The sequence below is a fragment of the Lissotriton helveticus genome, chromosome 4_1, assembly GCF_964261635.1.
Source record: "Lissotriton helveticus chromosome 4_1, aLisHel1.1, whole genome shotgun sequence".
Lineage (NCBI taxonomy): Eukaryota > Metazoa > Chordata > Amphibia > Caudata > Salamandridae > Lissotriton > Lissotriton helveticus.
The window spans coordinates 232,046,525-232,068,736 of NC_136063.1; positions in this window are offsets into that span (position 1 = coordinate 232,046,525).

Sequence of the window (22,212 nt, forward strand, 5' to 3'; positions counted from 1 at the left end):
CGGTGCCTCTAAGCTCAAGACTGAGTCTTAGGGGGAGGCACCTACGTGGCAGGTAGCGGATATTTTTATGGTTCTAATCGAACCGGACTATTTTGTGAACCTCCGCCACAATCACCCGTACAATGCCGCTAGCATCCTCAGGCTGCAATTCTCGCCTTAGAGATAGTAGGAAAGAAAGAGAAAAGAAACCCGATTTTGGCCAAATACCTTGTTTCGCAGAAACCGGGCTCGCAGGAAGTTTTGATGTTAGAGACTTCCTGGAACAGGGGCCGATGCGTATCTAAGGACTACAGAATGATGTCATGCGTCATCGTTTGTAGTTCTTACTGTGTACCAATCCTGATCGGTACTCAGAAAGGGTTATAGTAAAGAACAATGTCTAACATAGGTTCTGTAAATCAGGATTCATAGACCTATGGCATGTATTAGCTGGGCATATAATTTGTTATATGTGTGTCTTTTTTTCTAAATGCAAAGCGCTTCGTCCGATTTTAACCATTTATGTTAAAATTCACTTCAATCCTATCAAGAGATGTATGTTGAAGATGTGTACAACTCATACAAAAAAGACCATCCTAGATACAGGATGCCCGGATCTCTGATGAGTGCACCCAAGTCTAAAACCTCTGGATGCCTCACCACTTCGATACAAACGCACATTCGAGATATATCAGCTCATACAGGACCAGCCATCCTGGACTCAGGAGGTCTAGGTCTTAGTGGAAATACCACAGTCTAAAGTCCCTAGAGATCTCAACAGGTTAATAGGAAAATCAATGTATCTAGTATGCATCACTAAGTAGCAGCACGATACCAGGCATAAGCAATCAGAACCAGGCAAAGAAACCTGCCATTTATATCTGGTGCTTTTTGGAAATGGCAACATAAGCAATCAGCTTGTATATCTTCTGTAACTCCTTTAATGGGTTATGTACATGATAGAGTATCATACGCTTTTCAGTGTAAGCCGTGAAAACCGGCCTTTAGCTTCATAAAGATGCCCAGGGTATGTCATCATTATGTCCCTCCACACTGGTGTGCAGCTTGTAAATCCATTTTTGCTCCCTCATGAAAAGATATTTAGTGATGTTGCTAATGTGTGATGGTATAAATGGCTTCTCTAATACTGTCTATACAAAGTCATCTTCTCGATGCTGTTTTTCAAGAAAATGTTGAGTCGGACTGGTCAGGGATTTCCTGCAGCAAAACGAGCTCTTATGTTCCAGCATACGTACGTGTACTTTAGGCGTCGTCATTCCAACATATCTGATCGAACATGGGTATGTAAGCAGGTAGATCAAATTATCACTATTGCAATTCGTGAAGTGGGTCTGAAGCCAAGGCCGATCAGTGCCGATGTCTATTTGTGTCGAGTGTTTTGTTTGAGGGCAAACAGAACAGGTACCACAGGGATGGTGTCCTGTTACTGGTGGCAAATCCCATAAGGTTCCTACTGCTCTTCTGGGAGTTTCTTTCGGCCGGGTATGCACCAAGCGCTCCCGAATGTTACTCGATCTCTTGAAGGCAAACAAAGGTTTGGCAATACGGTTACTACCGTGATTTAAAATACGCCAATGTTGGCGTACAATCTTCTGGATATGATTACTCCTGGTATTGGACGTGCTTACCATAGTCAGTCACTCAGATGGAACTTTGTGTACTGGAGGATCCAAAAGTGCGTCTCGGTTACTGTTATTAGCCCGTTCCCGTGAGCGTTTGACAAGTGATCGTGGGTAATGTCGCTCAAGTAGTTGTTTCGTGAGGTTATTAGCATGAGATTGGAAGTCAGCAGTTTCCGAACAATTCCTCCGTACTCTCAGAAATTGCCCATAGGGCAAATTATCCCGAAGTGCTTTCGGGTGATGACTCTCGTACAAAAGGAGAGAGTTTCTTGCCATTTGTTTCCTGTAGAGTTCACTCTGCAGACCCGTGGGTGTGGCATAGATTGAAAGGTCCAAGAAGGAAATTCTTTCTTTATGGAATTCAACAGTGAAATTGAGATATTCATTCCTGCTGTTCAGCCATTGGTGGAATACTCTAATGAACTCCTGGTCGCCTCTCCACACCACTAATACATCATCGATGTATCTTTTCCACCATTTGATCGATGAATGGAAAGGGTTACTGGGTGTTAGCACGAGTTGCTGCTCGAATTGATGGACATAAAGACAAGCTAGGCTTGGCGCGAAAACGCTGCCCATGCTCCTTAGGAACCTTATGGGATTTGCCACCAGTAACAGGACACCATCCCTGTGGTACCTGTTCTGTTTGCCCTCAAACAAAACACTTGACACAAATAGACATCGGCACTGATTGGCCTTGGCTTCAGACCCACTTCACGAATTGCAATAGTGATAATTTGATCTACCTGCTTACATGCCCATGTTCGATCAGATATGTTGGAATGACGACGCGTAAAGTACGCGTACGTATGCTGGAACATAAGAGCTCGTTTCGCTGCAGGAAATCCATGACCAGTCTGACTAAACATTTTCTTGAAAAACAGCATCGAGAAGATGACTTTGTATGGACAGTATTAGAGAAGCCATTTATACCATCACACATTAGCAACATCACTAGATATCTTCTCATGAAGGAGTAAAAATGGATTTACAAGCTGCGCACCAGTGTGGAGGGACATAATGATGACATACCCTGGGCATCTTTATGAAGCTAAAGGCCGGTTTTCACGGCTTACACTGAAAAGCGTATGATACTATATCATGTCCATAACCCATTAAAGGAGTTACACAAGATATACAAGCTGATTGCTTATGTTGCCATTTCCAAAAAGCACCAGATATAAATGGCAGGTTTCTTTGCTGATTGCTTATGCCTGGTATCGTGCTGCTACTTAGTGGTGCATACTAGATACATTGATTTTCCTATTAACCTGTTGAGACCTCTAGGGGCTTTAGACTGTGGTATTTCCACTAAGACCTAGACCTCCTGGGTCCAGGATGGCTGGTCTTGTGTGAGCTGATATATCTCGAATGTGCGTTTGTATCGAAGTGGTGAGGCATCCAGAGGTATTAGACTTGGGTGCACTCATCAGAGATCTGGGCATCCTGTGTCTAGGATGGTCTTTTTTGTATGAGTTGTACACACCTTCAACATACATCACTTGATAGGATTGAAGTGAATTTTAACATAAATGGTTAAAATCGGACGAAGCGCTTTGCATTTAGAAAAAAGACACACATATAATAAATTATATGCCCAGCTAATACATGCCATAGGTCTATGAATCCTGATTTACAGAACCTATGTTAGACATTGTTCTTTACTATAACCCTTTCTGAGTGCCGATCAGGATTGGTACAGAGTAAGAACTACAAACGATGACGCCATGACGTCATTCTGTTGTCCTTAGATACGCGACCGGCCCCTGTTCTAGGAAATCTCTAACATCAAAACTTCCTGCGAGCCCGGTTTCTGTGAAACAAGGTATTTGGCCCAAATCGGGTTTCTTTCCTCTTTCTTTCCTACTGTAAGTTTTAATCTACTATCTCTAAGGCGAGAATTGCAGCCAGAGGATGGTAGCGGCATTGTACGGGTGATTGTGGCGGAGGTTCACAAAGTAGTCTGGTTCGATTAGAACCATAAAAATATCCGCTACCTGCCACGTCGGTGCCTCCCCCTAAGACTCAGGCTTGAGCTTAGAGGCACCGACAGACAGGTTAGTGCTGGGCACATACATCTACTGCCCCATTGGACATCCTTTTTCACGCTATACCGAGTGTTTGACCTAAATACTGGGGCATAGTTATGCCTGAGCAATCGGCATAAATGACCAATCGTACACTTATCACTATCAGTACTATCAGGCCCTCGATTTCGGTGACAAGACTGCTTGGTATAGGATTGTTTGTTATGAGATCTTTTGCAAAGAAAATAAATACTTTTTTGACAGAAGGTGTGTGTGCCAGTATAATGGTCTGTGAATGTCACACAGCGTAGCATTATACATACCTGGGCTAACATACAGGGTTATTATATTGGTGGCAACTGATAATTTGGCTATGATTGTGTTATTAACGACTAAGTACTTCATAGTCCAATGCTGTGGGTAAAGGACACATATGAATAGCTTTAAATCTCAACATGTGTTGATGACACCAATTGGGTTGGTCCAGAGTTGAGATGGTTAGGCTGTATAGGGGATGGTTTTGTCTGAGGTGAAAGTGTAATTGATAACCAGGAGGGAACTTTACGGCTTTTGGGGCATCTGTAGTATGAGCTCTTTAATCCCCCCTTTTTTCCTTTGGTTGTCTTCTTTTATCTCTAGAGCGGAGCCTCGAGTAACCTGAGCATGGTCCAGGTGAGGGGAGGTCCAGTCCCCGGTCAAGCTGGGTGAGAACACTTAACTTTCTAGTATATGTTGGGTATGTCTGATGGTCACTTTGACATACGGTGTACTAAAATGTGTGCATTTCTACTCTATATCTCTCCATAGATGTGTTCTTGCATCCACTGAAACGGAGGATTAGTAGATTTGACAGATTGTATTTGTTCCAACCTTTAACACACTTTATCTCTTTTTTGTTTGTATATTGATTCTAATTAGTCTTTCACTTTCAAGCAGTAGCAATATTTCAAGAGCAGAGGCCCTGATGTAAGCCGGGGGACGTTTTTTGCCCCGTTAGGCAGAAACATGTTGGCCTTTTTTTACGACAGATATTTGCTTTCACTGTCGTTTGCACTGTTCTGGTTTTAATAAGGGGAGATGTCCTTAGCTTAATAAAATTATCTTTTTTTAGGATATCCCACTCTTTTTTAATTCACCACTATATTTTTCATTTGCACTGCAATTTCACTATCCCCCTGACCATTAATGATCGGCTCTCATAAGTGCCTGTGGACTTGATCCTGCTCTAATATCGAGTTTGTGGTTAAATGGTTTCGATGATCAAAGGACCAACCACTTGATACGGGTGAACCAAATGATAGGACTGATCACTAAGTTCATTTGATGATAATCCACTTCTGAGCTTTTTGGGATTCAGTAAACTGGCACTGCATGTACTTATTTCTATGCACGCATACCCTTCATTACAACGTATGTTATTAGGTACGCTACCCAGGGTGACTAGGGTACCTGCTTCAGACCTTCATTGTAGTACAGGGTAGCCAGCCACACGAGGTGGTTTTGTAGACCCCCCTTTATTCCTTTGTGTTTATCACACTTTGCAAAGGTTGACTGTTCACCTTTCAGATGCATATTTCTGTATTTGGCTGGTAAACTAGTACTAATAAGGTGAAACCTTTTTCAAGACAGTGTTAACATGTTTAAACATGACAAAATATTGAACTGACACTACCACAAATTGTACCGCATAGTTTGCATATTTGTGTCACTTAATTTAGTAAAACTTGCCACATAATTTGGCCCTCCCTTACGGCATAATTCCAGTGACTCCGTGTATAACTATCTTTGTTCTAAAATGAGCTCTCAGGGACAAGTGTTTGGGTACCTCTCCTACTTTAGGACTTTTGTTTTAGTAATATTTGTTCTTGCTTCGACTCTGTCTGGGATTGATATTACTGCGGTGTGCTTCTGTTGCCTGAACTCTAAGGGCCAGATTTACGACATTGGCAATTGCGACTTGCAAATTGTGCCAAATTGCAAGTCGCAATTTTCGAGTTGCAATTACTAATGTACAACAGTGTCTGAGACACTGTTTGCGATTCCCAATGAGGGTCGCAAATTGCATGCCTCATGCATAATAATGAGGCTGTGGCAATTTGCGACCCCATTGGGAACGGCTGGAACTCCCCGTAATGGTGGCCTGCTGGGGTCAGCATACCTCCCTGTTTGAGACTGCTTTTAAATAAAGCAGTTTAAAAAAAAAATGCAGTCCATTTTTCTGAAAACGAAACAGGATGCATTAAAAAAAAAGCTTTTTTTTTTTTTTTTCAGGGCAGGTAGTTGTCCCTGGGACCATTGCCTGCCCTTAAAAAATTTTTGCGCATGCTTTCCCAAAGGGGAAGGGATACCCCGGGGACCCCTTCCCATTTGCGAGTGGTTTACCTCCCTCCTGAAGGGGGTGGTAAACTGTGAGTGTTTTGCTACCGCAATTGCGGTCACAAAACATTCTTACATGGCTTGTGCAGTCACTATTAGGAAGGGAACGCCCCTTCTTAATAGTGAGTTGCTAAACACTATTTTGCGAGTCACAAACTATTTTCGACTCGTAAAATAGGGGTAAGTACATGGCCCCAGGTTTTTTGCATGCAACAACCAGTCTAAAACCCATTTGCGCATGTAAAATTCCGTCGTACATCTGGCCCTTAGTTCAAGGCTTTTCTATGTTCAGCACATGCAGACTGCAAAGTGGAGATGAATTAAGCATTTAGGTTAGGGTTTTGGGTATTTAGTTGTTCAAGGCTTATATAGTGCTACATATTGCACATGCATCATCTCAGAGCACAAGTGAGAAATGCTAAAGTATTATGAACAGCTTGTGTGTTGTGGGAAGGATGTTTTGCTGATCAGTACAGAGATTAATGGTCAAAAGATCAAACAGGCACGGGGATTCGTATTTCGTGAAAACATAACATGGAATACTAGGGTCCTTTTCTTTATGTGTGAGCTCAGCAATAACTTGAAAAGTCCTCTTCTCACAGTCTCATCAATCTTCATGTGATTGAAGAGTCTGTGACATTTCAACATAAAAAGTGCTTGTTCCTAAAACGTTAGCACTGACTGAGGGTGTCCTAATGAGTACCTGGCAGATATTTACATTGGAGTCTGTTGTTTATAAGTAAACCACAACACAAAATCTGAATAACGCATGGTTGCAAAAAAAGGACAAAATGCTGCAAAAACACAATACCGTGCGCAAAATTTACATTTTTGAGCCGAAAAATGTCCATATTCATGCCCCAATATCCTGGGGGATCTGGCCAATAACATAAGGTGAGAGACCAGCGCTCTTAAAAAGTGGAGCCAAAGATGTCTTGTTGTAGACGTCTGCGCTGTGAATCTAGACTTGAACAGAAAGAAATGAGAAACAAGCATTGGCACAGTCAATAGGTCTCGCTTTTGGGACCTTATAAGTATTTAGTTATGCAGCACAATATCCTTGCATGGCTAAACTCTTATAAAGTCCCAAAGGCGAGACCTATTGGCTATGCCAATGCTTGTTTTCAGTAGTGTTGATTCTGCCGTCCTCTTCATCACTTCAGAGATGCAGTTGCTATATTCCCTTTTCCAGAAACAAGAGAACACTGAATGTCAAACCATTCCAGTGTGCAGCTTCCTCCTGCTTCCAGGAGCTGTAGCCCTCAGCCAGGGCGCGTGTCTGGAGAGTGGCCATGTTTGAGGCGAAAAGCAGGAAGATGGGTTCAAATTGATCATTTTGAATCAAGAGGAGGGTCCTGGCACTTGTAGTGTATCCTGTCGCACTCTATTAAGGTGTTGTTTACCAAAAGAAAAGAATGGCCATTGTGCATACAAAAAGTGCAGTCTTGAGGGTGCCCACTTAACAGGCCCAGGCGTACCTGGTCCAAATTACATGCACTGATGCACAGACTAAAGTGTTTCAAGTAGCAGAGGTTAAAATGACTGAAATGTGTAACATCCGTCGTAAACATCTTGCAATGATCGTATTGCTGCAAAGTTCCTTTTTTTCCCTTCAACAATCAGCGTTTTATTGAAAAATTACAAATTTGCAAAGCATGCAAAGGCTTATTGCAGTGCCACTTTTGTGCAAAAACTCTTCAGAAGATGCACTTCTAGAGGTAAATTCTGAAAACGTGCAACTTTCTGCGTAGGAAAGTTCACTGTATATTTTCCAGCTTGGCTGGTTTTGACTAGAGTGAAAATGATGTCACATTGCCAGAGGGTGTGGGTAAACAGAAATTCTTCATAATCTTTGCTGAAGGTGATAATCCCCAACCCTACAGCCGGATACCTGGTGAAAGTGCTATATTGAAAATAAACGGAGACCTCTCTGTAGCTCAGGTGCCAGTACCTTGTGTACGCGGAAGGAGCTAGAGGTGCTGTGGTCAGCAGGATTCAATTATACCTATCTCACTCACTCGGTCACTATGATGTTGGTGAACAAATGGTCTCTGAATTCACTAAATGTTCTGAACGCTGTATCTATTTTGTGCATGAGGGCTTGAAAGGTGAAATGAACAGAGAGGGGAAGAAGGGAAGGACACACATTAATGGCAGGTGAAGTTATTAAATGTGACTAAGTGAAACCCAGGTGTACTCATAAAATAATCATATTTCCAATATTTCATCTAAATGAGAATGACGCAGCTGGAATCCAAAGAATTTCCTCAATTCTCTTAGTCACATTTCATAGCTCACTGGGAGTCCTAAATCGTCAAAGGACCTCTTTTAAGTGATATGTTAAACTCCTACCGTGAAGAAAACTTAAAAAGGACCATGCAGTTTATAGAATAAAAATTCTGGGCCTCATTTATGAGAAATGACGCATCGCTGCGTGAAAGCAGCGATGCGTCACTTCTCAGTGCGCACTTCTTGCGACACACCTGATGCGTCATATTTAGTGTATGACGCATCATGTCGCAAGCAGTTACAGATACATTAGTATTTCTGACGTATCTGTAAGCGCAAAAGTGACGCATTGCTGGAGTGTGTCACAAAAGTGACGCAACTCCAGCAATGCTTCCTTTCACATGGGGCAAGCCCCATGTGAAAGGGCTTGCGTCAGTCTTACGCCTGCTGTGAGGCAGGCGCAAGATTTTGACGCAACGGTGTCCTAGAAGTGATGCAGTGAAATCTCATAGATTTCACTGCGTCACTTCTACGACCCTTTCTTGCGTCAATACGCCCCCTTAGCATACATTATACCTGGCACCGGTATAATGTGGCGCAGGGGTTTACAAAGTGACACATCTACCTAGATGCGTCACTTTGTAAATACGGCGCAACAAGGCGCATTGTTTACGCCACTGGTGTGTCACAAAAAGTGACGCACCGGCGGCGTAAAAGTGACGCAAGGGCTCATAAATGAGGCCCCCTGTGTTTACCCAGTCCTGAATCGCTAACAATCACCAGAAATAGGCACTGTGGAATATTCCTTGGTTTAATGCCGTCAGCTCAGGTGTTTAGTGTTACTGTTGCAACATGGCCCATTAATGCTTGGTGTAAGTTGTTCGAGGGAGCCCGGGGTGGCTGGCCCCATTCCAAAATATACTTTTCACGAGCGATTTGATTAAAGATTTGCACTGCATTTGTGTCCAGGCCTAAAAGCTTTTATCTGCCACCAAGTTCTAAGATCTTGGAAATGACAGATCGCATCTGTGCACAAATAGGCTGTGTGAAAGTGTTTGAATTTAAACAATATACTGTCCACTCTGCACAAACAAACAGCCACGGCGATCTCTGGCCTGGACATCGATGTACATAATGTGTATGCACATCTGTTTCATGGCTAGGGGCAACTGTGGAGTTTTCCACATAATTATGGATTTGCTGTATTTACCACATAATCCAAAATATAATTGTTGTTTCTAACTCCGATTGAGAAGTTACTAAAAATGTGGCAACACGTGTTCCAGCGCAGGGGAAAGCCTTTCGCAAAGGCTGACTGGTTGAAAGTGAAGTGCGGGTGTCGCAATTATAGCAAAAGTAAAGAAATAGAAGTTTTTTTCTATTTCTTTACTTTTGCTATAATCGCGGCACCCGCGCTTTACTTTTAATGTTAAAAGTAAAGTGTGGGTGCCGCAAGTATAGCAAAAGTAAAGAAATAGAAACTGCAAACATTATTACTAACTTCGATATTTTCAAAAACAATATTTCTTATCTTAAAGTCGATATCCTTGACCACGATATTCTTGCTGTCGATATTTCAGTATCACAATATTTCCAACTCGATATTTGTGTATGTCGATATTTAAAACACAATATTCTGTCTGTGCACAGACTACAACTACCATGATGCCTTGTTTTTGGTTTGTCAGAATAATATTGCAACATTATTCTGGTCATTCTCTCTTTACTATCAATTTTTCACTTATGTTAAGGTGTTATGTATTTATCAATCTCCATTTCATGTTATGTTTTGATAAGTGGTGTGTGTTTAATGTTGAATGTTGTCCTATCTTCATCATGTAATTGAATTTGTGCTATTTTTTGCTAACTTAAAATTTTAAAGATATGTAATATTGTATGCAGAATATAAGTTCTGTTTTTACAGAAATGTACTCTACAATGTTTATATGATGACTAATGCTGTGCAATTGTCAGAATGTTAGCCTGCTAGGCCTTGGAATGGTTTATTTCACATTTCTCCTCTCTACTGTATTGTGTTGAATGTTTGGTATATTTCATGTATACTGCCAAAATTTGTTCGTCATTTCAGGACATCTGTTTACTTGCTTTTAACATGTAGTTTTGAATTTAATTTAAAATGCTAGTGTAATTTATTAGAATACCAATGAAAGATATAATCTTTTTATTCTTTTGCTTCACCCTTTCAGGTTGCTTCATTTTTAGCTTCTAACAAATTTGAAGTCTAATCCAGACATAATATTTTCTTTGTTTTTAACTCATAATAGGCCAAACACCCAGAGCACCCTTAGAAACCAGCAGTGCAGAGGGAAGTCAGACTGAGCTCATAGGCAGAATCCTCGTCATCACGAGCTCCCCAGCTACATGATGGCTTCCCTGTACCCCAAGGTGTTTGGTACCAAACAACTCGTCTTAATAAACCCTCACTGATGCCAGTGTTGGATTTATTAATAAATGCACCCAGAGAGCACCTTAAAGATGCCCTCTGAAAGCCTACTGAATACTAGTGTGTTGACTGCCTGGTCCTAATCAGCCAGCCACCATAGACTGGTTTATGACCTCCTGAAGTGAGAGACCATGCTCTTGGGGGCCAAGAACAAAACCTGCTCTGAGCAGAGGTGCTCACCCAATGTGCATTCCAGGGCGGGAAGCTTCACAGGCCCGGCCTCCTTTGTAATGCGAGCCAGGCTTCTCCGGTTAGTGGATATGCCCAACCCCCTATCCTGACCCCCACTTACTGGAGGCAAGGCAGGCCTTAAAATTTTGAAGATTAGGAGGCATGCACATATCATCCAACACCACCCCTAAGGTGGCCCCACTTTTTGGATTCCTTCATGTTGGTTTGAATGGAATTAGTATTCTAGGGTCAGGGTTATACCCTCTTCCCACAGGAAGTGGTCAGAGTCTGTAGACACCCTAAATGTAGGTAGCCTATTGGCTACTACCTGTCACTCCACATAATGCCCCTAAATTGAGTATTTAGGTGGCACCCCTGAATCCAAGGTTCAGATTCAATGAATCAACAGCAGAAGGATGAAGAAGAGTTACTGCCTGGGGAGCACTGCAGCATAACATTGGCACTAAATCTTCTCTGTACTCAGCTCTCTCTCGACAATCATGACAGAGTGACTCATGCTGCAAGCTGGAGAACTACCACGCCTTGGGTAGCCTGCGAGCACTTCGAAAATCACCTTCAGTCTCCCTTGGACTAGAGGAGCTACTCCCTTGCAGTCCACAGGCACCGACAAGCAGAATCCGGTCCACTGTCTTGCAGCTTCTTGGCCAGAGTGACGCAGCAGACAAGCAGGAGAAGGTAATCATGCTCTGGAAGGTCAAACCTGTCTCACCGTGTAAAGACACTAGGACCTACTAGAGCCGTGCAGTACCAACACCAGATACCAGCCGCCCTGCATCAAACATCAACAGCTCGAGTACAGTCTAGGTTCTCACTGCACCAGGACCAGGACCATGCAGCTGTCAAGGGACTTCAGCATCACTGGGACCCACTTCAAAGGTTGTCCCTGCAAGCTGTTTGCCCATGACTGCGAGGTAAATCTTTGTGCACCCAGCCCAGCCAAACAAACATGTCTGATCCCGAACCACCTGGCCCAGGACCCGATAAACCAGCTGTGGCCCCATGCTCCAAGAGCCCTTGTGACCAAAGCTCCTGTTTGGGAGCCTTTGGACTTGCCTACAAGTTCCCCATGCAGCCACTTTTAGATGCCCCCCCTTTTCTGTACTGCACCAACTACCAGCCTCACCAGCACTCTGATCACTGTAGAATTCGGGCACTACTACTCCGATCCCGGAAGATGAACCCCTGAAACTGACCGTACTTACCTCTATGCTTCTTTGGCTTTTCCTCCCATAGGACCTCATCATGTGCAAAGACGTACAACTGCAGGGTCAATTCTTTTGTATTGCTGTTTCAGAAACAGAAACAATGCCAATATCAGCAATGTCGGCCTTGCGAAGGCTCGTGAGGTCGCTATTTAAAGCAAACATGGTTATACTGTCAATAATTCAGCAAACAATCCCATCACCAACCCACCCTCCTCTCCCCCACTCACTTCAAATCTGTAAACAAGCATTAATTGACAACAACGACCCACTGCTACTGGGTGACTCGGTTATGGCTGTGTGTCCATCCCCAGTAGGTGTAAACAGCAGAGGTGTTTTGGGCAGGTTAAATCCTGGAAGTCTTGTGAGATCAAAGACAGACAGGGACGCCACAGGTCCCTGAAGGAGATGCTCTGACCATCAAATGTAAGCGAGATCTTTTCTATTCCTAGGATGTGCAATAGCCTGGGGTGCCATCCGGTGTTGGTGAGAGTCTGCGAAGTGCCCTAGTGTGAAAGAATAATCTGTTGGGCTGCCCTCAGCACTAAGCTGATCTGTTTCCCCTCCTAGACTTTAGGGGGTACGTTAAGGGATTAGGCAGACCCAAGATGGTGTAAGCAGGAAATCGTGGCAATTATGTTTGAAAATGTAGATCTATATCTTCAAGCACCTGTGACAGATATGGTAGAAGCTGCGGGCAATCCCACAGTTTATGGACCAAAGCCCCCAGTGCTCCGCACCCCCGCCAGCAACATGCACTTCGCTCCAGATTGACTTTATGTAGCCGAACCGGGGAGTACTACCAGTTCGTAACCACTTTGGTGAGTGTTTCAGTGAGAGCCACACTGTTGGCTGTGTGTCTGGCTCTGTGATATTTCTCCTTTCACTCCTTTCCCCTTAGCGGCCTCCACAGGTCCCTTTCACATCTGACTTGACTGGCATTGTGTTTGTTAAGCTGGTTCGGAAAAATATATAGATCTCGGAGATGAACCTTTTGTCTAACATTTTGATGACCAACCATTTATCATATTGGACGAGGTGTCTCTGTGAGTTAGAACTGTTATGGGTATGTAGTAACCAATGTCGGAACTGCATATAACTGAGGCGCTCGTTCTAAGGAATTCCATAATCTGTGCGCACCTGGGTAAGAGGGATCACTCCCTCCTCATCACACATGTGACCAATAGAGCTACAGTCTGATTGCCGCCACCTCACAAAGGACCCGGGTCTCGCGGCCGGAGTAAAGTCCGGGATATACAGCAGCGGTGTCAAGGGTGAGGGGAATGATGTCAGTCCACACTGGACACTAGTTCAATTCCATGCTGCCATTGCCCCCTGTGTGATCGGGGACAGCTAAAGGATTCACGGAATATGCATTTTCTATAGGAAGGGAACTTTCCAAAGGGTAGTACCCGCCACCGCACTGTTTTAAAACAGCCAGTGCTTCTCAGATTCAGCCCGGTTCCACTCTCCTAGGTAGTAAAATTGGGCCAATTGGTAGTATAATTAAATGTCCAGGATGCCTAGGCAACTGTCCCTAGGGGGGGGGGGAGAAAGCCCAGTTCTTTCCTTCTGTGAGGTTTCTTACCCTGCCAGATAAATTAAAGCAGCACCTCTTGGAGCATGGAGATCATACCCTTTTGCAGCGAAAGGGAGAGTATTTGAAAAAGCTATAATATCTTTGGAAAAAACGACTTCTTAATGGTCGCCACCCTCCCCAACCAAGAGATCTGGTGGTGTTTCTGGCAAGCTAATTAAATGCAAATTTGTCTATGTAATGTTCGGTGGCTGATGGAGGTGGTTGATTGTTTGGTGGAGGCTAATTTGATCCCTAGGTAGGGGAACACCTCCTTCGCCCATTGGTTGGGATATTGTTTCGTCAGCTGGTCTACCAACTGAGGGGGTAGGGAAAGGCTAATTCCTTGCTTTTTTTCCATGTTAGCACAGAAGCCCGATGCTGCCCTGAAGGCATCAAACTCCCTCAGAAAGGCCGACAGGGCCATGGCTGGCCCATCCAGTCTCACCAGCACGTCATTGGCGTAAAGGCTTATGGTGTGGTAATTCCCTCCAAAGGCCGCTCCGGTGATCTCCGGGTCATCCCGGAACCGTCTGAGCCAGAGATTCTATGGTAAAGAGCAAATAGCAGGGGCGACTGGGGCACCCTGTTGTATTCCCCTACCTCTCGAGAAAGAAAAAGAGGTGTAGCCATTAGTCCCAACTGTTGCCCTGGGAAGGTGATAGCAGTTGTTTAAAATCTGGTGTACAAGGACCAGCTCCAGAATAGACCAATGGACTCTGCCAAAGGCCTATTTGGCATCATTTACTTTCTCTACAATATGTAGAGTACGCTTGGTGTTATCACTTGCTTGTCTCTGGGGGATGAAACACGCTTGGTCTGAGTCGATAATGGTGGCATAAATAGGCTGAGCCTACAAGCCAGAGTGCCCGTAACAAATGTAAATCTATGTTTAAAAGGGAAATAGGCCTTCATTGCGACATATCTTTTCTCGGAATGACGACGACAGAAGCGGTCATCATCGATGTTGGGATCACCCCCGGTTCAGCAAAGTAGTTGAACAGTCACGTTAATATAGGCGCTAGGGTAGGGCACAAAATCTTGTAAACGCCTAAGGCCGATGAGTATTCGTCTGGGCCCAGAGACTTTGCTAGTTATAGACAAGAAATGGCTGTGATAACTTCTTCTATGTGAGCCTCTCTTTCTAGTGATTCTGCCTGTTCTGGTGAGAGTGGGGTCATGCATGCAGATGGAAGATACTGTGCCCTTTTCACAGGGTCTAGACACTGGCCTTAGTAGAGGAGCATGTGGAATTCCCTAAAGGTATCTGCTATGGCTACGTCCCCTGTCATCAGTTACCCCCGGACGTGTGTATCGAGGACACCCTATGGCCTGCCACTGAGCGTGCAGCTTGTTCGCTAGAAGTCAGCCACATTTGTCTCTGCTGACATAGGAGGAGTGGTGCAGGCAGAGGGTGACGTCCTCTGCTCGGTCCAGATCAATGGCTGCCAATTGGGAGCGAAGGACAGACAGCTGGTGCTAAACCATAGGCACCCCGTGCGCTGGTGTATACGTTAAAGCTCTTTGACTTGTTTGGTGAGGGCCTCCCTTTTCTCTTTTCTGGCTAAATTGTCAGCTATTGAAATTGCAATGAATTCCCTCCTAACTACTGTTTCGAGCTCCTCCCACAGTGTCGTGATGGAGATGTCGGGGTGTCACTGTGTGCAAGGTATTCGGTAATGGCTTGCTGAATTTGTGACAGCACCTCAGGGCATTGTAGCAGAGTGTTTCTTAGTCGCCATTGATGGGTGGGATGCTCCAGCGCAGAGAGAGACAGGGAGAGTATCAATGCAGCATGATCTGAGAGCACTGGTGTGAGGATTTCCCTCTCTGTGATAAGTGTATGTATGTCTTTCGGGCTCAATGGGTAATCCAGCCCAGCATACGTTTTGTGTGCATTAGGGAAAAAGGAGTATTCAAGTGTTTGTGGATGGAAGGCCCTCAATAAGTCCGTGAGCCCCAGGTCCCAAAGCCACTCATGTCCTCCCCCCGATAGTGTCCTTGCTTGCCCGTGACTCTGTTCCGATCTTTCTAGCACATTGTCAAACACCAGATTGAGATCCTCTCCCAGCAACAGCCTCCACTCAGTGGTATACATTGTCTCCGCCAATGCCATGCAACGAAATGCTTCCTGTTAACCATTTGGAGCGTAGATAGAGCCCACTACCAAAGACAGACCTGCCTGCGTGACTAAGTATGTAAGAGGTCTGCCCATAATTTTGGCATCCTCCTATCCCACTGTCCCCTTGAGCATGCCACAAGAATGGCCACCCCTGCAGTCTCCGAGGTGAAAACTTGTGTGGAAAGGCATGTGACCGAAGGAAAGAGTAGTCTTTTGAGAGAAGGTTAGTCTCCTGGAGGCGACGGGTAACCGCCCCAAAATTTTCTAAATATTATAATACAGTCTTCTGTTTTATCAGGTTTTTAAGCCCTCTTACACTTAGGACCCTATTACAATGGACGGTGGACTCTGTCCCCTCCCCCACAGTAACGGAAAATAGGAATTACCGCCAGAGGTGCGGCGGTCCCACCAGGCCCATTAGGATGTGACCACCACCTTGGCGGTTGCATTCCGCATATTTTACATTGTGGCGGGCGGTGCTGTAAGCAGCACCCGCCACGTTGTAAAATAAGCTTGTTGTGCATTGGCATGCACAACGTGACAGGCACCACGCTGTGACTGCCACCTTTTGTATGCCAATCAAGGAGGGTACGCCCCAAGTACAGCCCCCCACACCCCTTCCCACCTCAGGGCCTGTAATGGGCACCAAAGCATATTCTGAAGGCCTTTCCATGGTGGCATTGCCCCCATGGAAAGGCCTTTACAATAGCACAGGGTAATATGGATGGTGGTGACTGCAAGGCACCGCCACCACATTATCTGCCTTTTCCACCCGGCCGGCAATTTGACCGACGGAAAAGCGGTGGACGGTCTTTCCGCCCGCCGCGGAGCCCCTGCCATACTAATATGGCAGGGGGTGTCGCAGGGACATTTGGTGGGCGGATCGCCACCTCCGGCCCAGCGGTGGCGATCCACCCGTGATCATATAAGGCCTCTAAGAGTGAGAACTCTAAGTGGTATGGTGGGCATCAGGACCAACCAGATCGGTGTAAGCTAGCGGATTCAGCGACTTGCTGGGTCTGGATGTAGTAGAAGTCCCTATGGGTGTCCTATGTGCAGGTTGTTGTGTCAGCTGGGTGAGTGTAAACCCCAACAATGAAGAAAGGAAAACAGAAAAAAAGAACTGTAAAAATGGAGCAACAACTTAATTTCAGTCCCACAGTCAAGTAAGTCTGTGAGGTTAACCATAAGGGGCCCGAAATGTGGTTAGTGATCCCCAACCCTCCTGCCTACCACCCAGCCCACTGGCTATAAATAACGTTGCTACATAGCCGGTCCTCCTAAGCATTGTCTTTTTTGGCCAGCACCCCAGGGATCACCACCAAAACCACCCAATGTCCCTTGGCTATCTCAGCAGGGTCCGGGTGCCTCACCCCTCCCCACTCTCCACACCTCCGCCAGCGTGGTCGTCGCTCTCTCGGATGGGGGGAGGAAGAGCCCGGCTCCAGCCTCCCCAATGACAGATCCAGCCCCAACATCTGGCAGGCCTATGTTTAGGATTTTAGCTGGACAGGCTTCTCCTCCCAGTGAAATATAAGGCAGAAGGGATGTCCCCAAGAGTAGGGTATCTCTTTGTATCTTAGGTGCAAGGTGACAGGCCAAGACTCTCTTCGCCTCTGCAATGTAACTGCGGTTAAGTCCAGATAGAGAGTCGGAGTCTGATCTCTGAAAGTGATAGGATGCTTTTCCTGGGCTTTTTGCAAGAACTCCTCCTTGACTTGGAAATCGAGCACGCATACCAGGATGTCAGCTGAGGGAGCTGTTTTAGAGCAAGGCAGTATGGCACGGTGTGCTCTGTCAATCGTTATTTCAGTCTCTGAGGGCACTCCAAGATGTAGCAGAAGAGGTCCCTGACGTAGTTAAAGATGTCCTCCCCTTCCACTTTACTACCAATGCCCCGTATGCGAACTGGCAAGATCTGTTCTCAAGATCCTCCATTGGGGTCTGTAAGTCTATGTGTTGTTCCCAGAGGCAGACGACCTCCTGCTGGAGGGATTAGAGTTCCTCCTCCTGGCCATCCCCTTGTCTTCCAGGGCTGCGATGTGGTCCCTAAGTGAGTTTTCATCCCTTCTGACTTCTTTGATGTCCTGGGATAAGTAGCTTTCGACTGCCTCGAGGCCATCTCTCAGAGACGAAAATAGCAATTCCAGGAAGGAGCACGTCACAGGCTCCTCCACCATGATCTCAACCTGGCACCACAGGGACTCCGATGGGGGGTGCCTGACAAGCCCCCGGTGGGCGAGTAAGCATATGCTTGAGGGTGCACTCTTTCTTGTTGCAGCTGGTAGCCATCGTCTGCGCCTGTCGTTGTGGATCCATCTCATCACCTCACATCAGGGGCCCGTGAAGACCCAGCAAGAAATAAAACAACTCACGGGGAAATCGGGTCAGCAACCCCAGACAAGCCCCTACCTTGTGTAGGCTTCACAGGAGGTACCCGTCAATCAAGCTAGGTCCACTCTCAGCAAGGAAGGGGTGCCCACATATCTTCCAGCACTCTGAGTCCCACTGAGGTAATCCCGTAGCATGGCCCCCCTGCGCAGCTCAAACGATCCACAGTGTGCATAGGTCTCGCAGGCCTCGGGCTCAATGCAGGAGGGGAGGCCACATTCAGGTCGCTAGTGGGGGCAAGGACAATTGCCCACCGGGACAGGGCTCCTTCACCTGAGCTCCCCACATGCAATGTCCCCCAAGGGGCCTCGCTACCTCACTGTTCCCATTGCGACCTGTCTCCTCCTTCCGTGTCCCATTCCACCTAGGCGTACAACTTTAAAAGCTGTACTTAACTGTATGAATTGCTATTGAGAAAAGTGCTTAACTATGAACAAAGTTCTTAGTTTCAAAATATATATAAAAAGAAGTGTTATTTTTCTAAATTGCCCTCAGGTTTTTTCTTTAAATGTGTGTCTTATTTATTGACTCTGTGAGTACAACAAATGTTTAGCACTACCCTCTGATAAGCCTAACTGCTCGCCCACACTACCACAAAAGAGAGCATTACTAATATCTACTTTACCCTCTATTAACCAATTGGGGACCCACTGGGCTCTCTGCACAGTGTACTTATTTATAAGCCTGGGCGGGTAACTACGCTCCGCCAACGGGGTTTACATAGTTTTGCCTACTCCGTGTTCTGTTGCAAACGTGGAGTTCAGGCAAAACTATGACTGTGGTAGAGTGTAGATAGCCTGCCCCTCCACCCTCCCAAAGTAAATAAAAGGAATGCGCACACGCAAGACGTACAACGTAGGGGTTATCAGTGAAGAAGGACAGCGAGGAGGAGGCAGGAGAGCGGCCATGTCCAGGAGGAGGCAGCAAGGGGGCAGGTAACTGCCTTTTTAATTACTTTGGGAGGGGGGAGGGCATGGAGCATAGGGAAGTTCCACGGAGTTGCTTTCCAACTCCGTGGAACTTCACGTAGAGGCAATCCGCCTGCTCCGTCCAGGGTCCCTTATTTATCTGGTGGAATGTCACAACCAACATTAAGTGATGTGCTACAAGACGTTATTCCTTCAATGATGAGACACATCAACAGCTAAAGACAGTTAACACAAATTGTGGATTTAGCCTATGTGAAGGGAGATTTGTATGCTTTAGAGGGCCTATCACATGTGATGAGAGCACTTTCAGCAGCACATATTGCCTTGATGGCAACACTCAACAGAAAATAAGTCCAATGCAATCTTAAATACTTCCATTCAATCATTGTGTAAGTTGTCTTCGCTCCAGATATGTACATCCAAAGTGTGCATTTTTCTTTCACAGGAACAACCTTTGTACTTCACAATAGCATCATAGAACTGTAAATCCCACAACTTGGGCCTGAGAGGGTCTGGCATTTTGGTAAGTATAGTCTGCCAATATCTCGTTTGGTTAATTTCAGGTTTAATGATCTACAATAGTAATTTTGATATCTTTTTTTGTCATATAGGAGACTAGGCTTATACAAGCCAACCATGGTGCAGAAAGTGTTGTGATGAGCTAATGGTGAAGTGCTACTTTTGGAGGATTTGCTAGCCATTTGGCAGGAGTGACTCTTGGACATTCTCTAACTAATCAGGAAAAAGCTGCCAAGGACAAACGTCACATTTGCAGCACATCCAGTTGCCTTATAACAGATTAGCCCACAGTGCACAATAGTAATTTTTTTATATTTTTTGTCATATACGAGACTCAGCTTATACAAGCCAACCATGGTGCAGAAAGTGTTCTGATGAGCTAATGGTGAAGTGCTACTTTTGGAGGATTTGCTAGCCATTTGGCAGGAGTGACTCTTGGACATTCTCTAACTAATCAGGAAAAAGCTGCCAAGGACAAACGTCACATTTGCAGCACATCCAGTTGCCTTACAACAGATTAGCCCACAGTGCACAATAGTAATTTTGTAATCTTTTTTTGTCATATAGGAGACTCAGCTTATACAAGCCAACCATGGTGCAGAAAGTGTTCTGATGAGCTAATGGTGAAGTGCTACTTTTGGAGGATTTGCTAGCCATTTGGCAGGAGTGACTCTTGGACATTCTCTAACTAATCAGGAAAAAGCTGCCAAGGATAAACGTCAAATTTGCAGCACATCCAGTTGCCTTACAACAGATTAGCCCACAGTGCACTGTCCTAAATAAAATCCAAGTGGTGCAGCCTTTCTGCCCTTGGAGGATGTTTGTGTGCCAGCCAGGGATGTATTTATGAAAATGAGCAGTCCCAAACTTTTTTATGGGATCAGCTCCCCCTCCCACTGGGCTGATGCTACACTGGCTACAGAGAGCCCAGAGTACACAAGGATTTCTTTCCCCATGTATCCCCTTACTGCTCTGAATAGGCAGACCTCACTTTGATCACTTTTGAGTTAAATAAGTCCCTGAACCATTCCCGGCTGCCCTTCCGAAGCTCATATGTGTCACATACCTCACACCCAGATCTTCCTGCTTCTGCAGTGAAAGCAGTTTGTACACCTCAATAGGGGAGGCACAGACAGGCCGAAGAATTTCTAATCAGCCCACTGGAGTTTCAGGCAGACAAAGTGGAGCATTTTACAAGTCACCTTTCCTAAATACTTATTAAAAGTCAGGCTTAAACACTTAGGGCCTCATTTGTATGTCGGTGAATTCCGACCGCCTAATGACAATGTAAGCAGGTGGAAGTCAAACAGGGTTACTAACAAGGCAGGGAAGGTCCAAGAATTCCAAGGCTAAACAACGCTTAAGAAGCTGGTTTCATAGATAGATGGAGACACACTCAAAGCTCTGGACATCTTGAGCTCCGTAAGGATAAGTGAATTTGAGAAAAAGAAAGTGTGTACTCCGTTAGAGTCAGTATTGTACTTTTTTGGGATGAATACCCATTCTTTCAGCTTTTCATATAGAAGACACGACTACTTCAGATTGCAGTGTGACATCTTTAATGTTATGTTGAGAGACATAGACAGCCGACACGTGTTTCGCCCCCTACTGGCGAGTTGCGCCGGGGATTTCTCAAGGCTATTTACACAAATGCAGCGTATAATACAACTGTTTCCATATTGTCAAAATTACAAAACAGGAGTTTCAATACTCGCAGAACAATATTCTTCTGTAAGATCTGAGAGTGAAGAAGGTTTTTTGCAGTCAAAGCCTTCGTCGAATGTGTAGAGTCACAAAAGTACTTCCACTCCGTTCCAGCTAGAGTTGTCCAACAGGCAAGTCATCCCGGCCAGCTGGAAACTGCAACATAATCTCTACGGACGGCGTTTCTGCCATCCGGACTTTGATGTTGGTTTTGGACAGGTTTGTTATGCTGGGATTTTCGACATCAAAAGCCTGTTGGAAAGTGACTTTGGATGCCCCTAGCAAGGACCCCTTCTCCCTGAGACCTCAGGTTGGGGGCCGATAGGTGGCCCCTTCACCATCAGATGCCTCTCCACACGGTGCAGGGATTTACACAAACTCCCATAGAGAAATGGGACTTTGTGGTCGCATCCTAATACGGTGGTCAGAAAGCCGACCTACGGTCAGTCGGTTCCTACACCAAAAGTGTCCACTCAACATCGTAAGTAGGGCCAAAATTGTGAGTATAATAAACAAGGTTCAATCTTCCTGGTAGATTATCCCAAATCAAAGATAATACATTTATGATTTTGTTCATTCCTTTAGATTTCGTCATAGAACAGCTACTGAAAATAGCTTCTGGGCACATACCAACAAAACATTCTTGCAAGTATCACTCTTAAATACTGGGTGTTAGACCTGTCTGGATTTTTTGCGTAGTCCCTCCTCATTATTCTTTATTTTGTCCCCTTTTTGCCCCTCATTCCCTTAATATTTTTGTGTCTACTACTTTTTATAGGTGTTGGTCAAGGGGATAGGTGTTCTTTTCCCCCCCATAATCTTTTACCTCAGGCCCAGAGGCCTGTTTTGACAGGGAAAG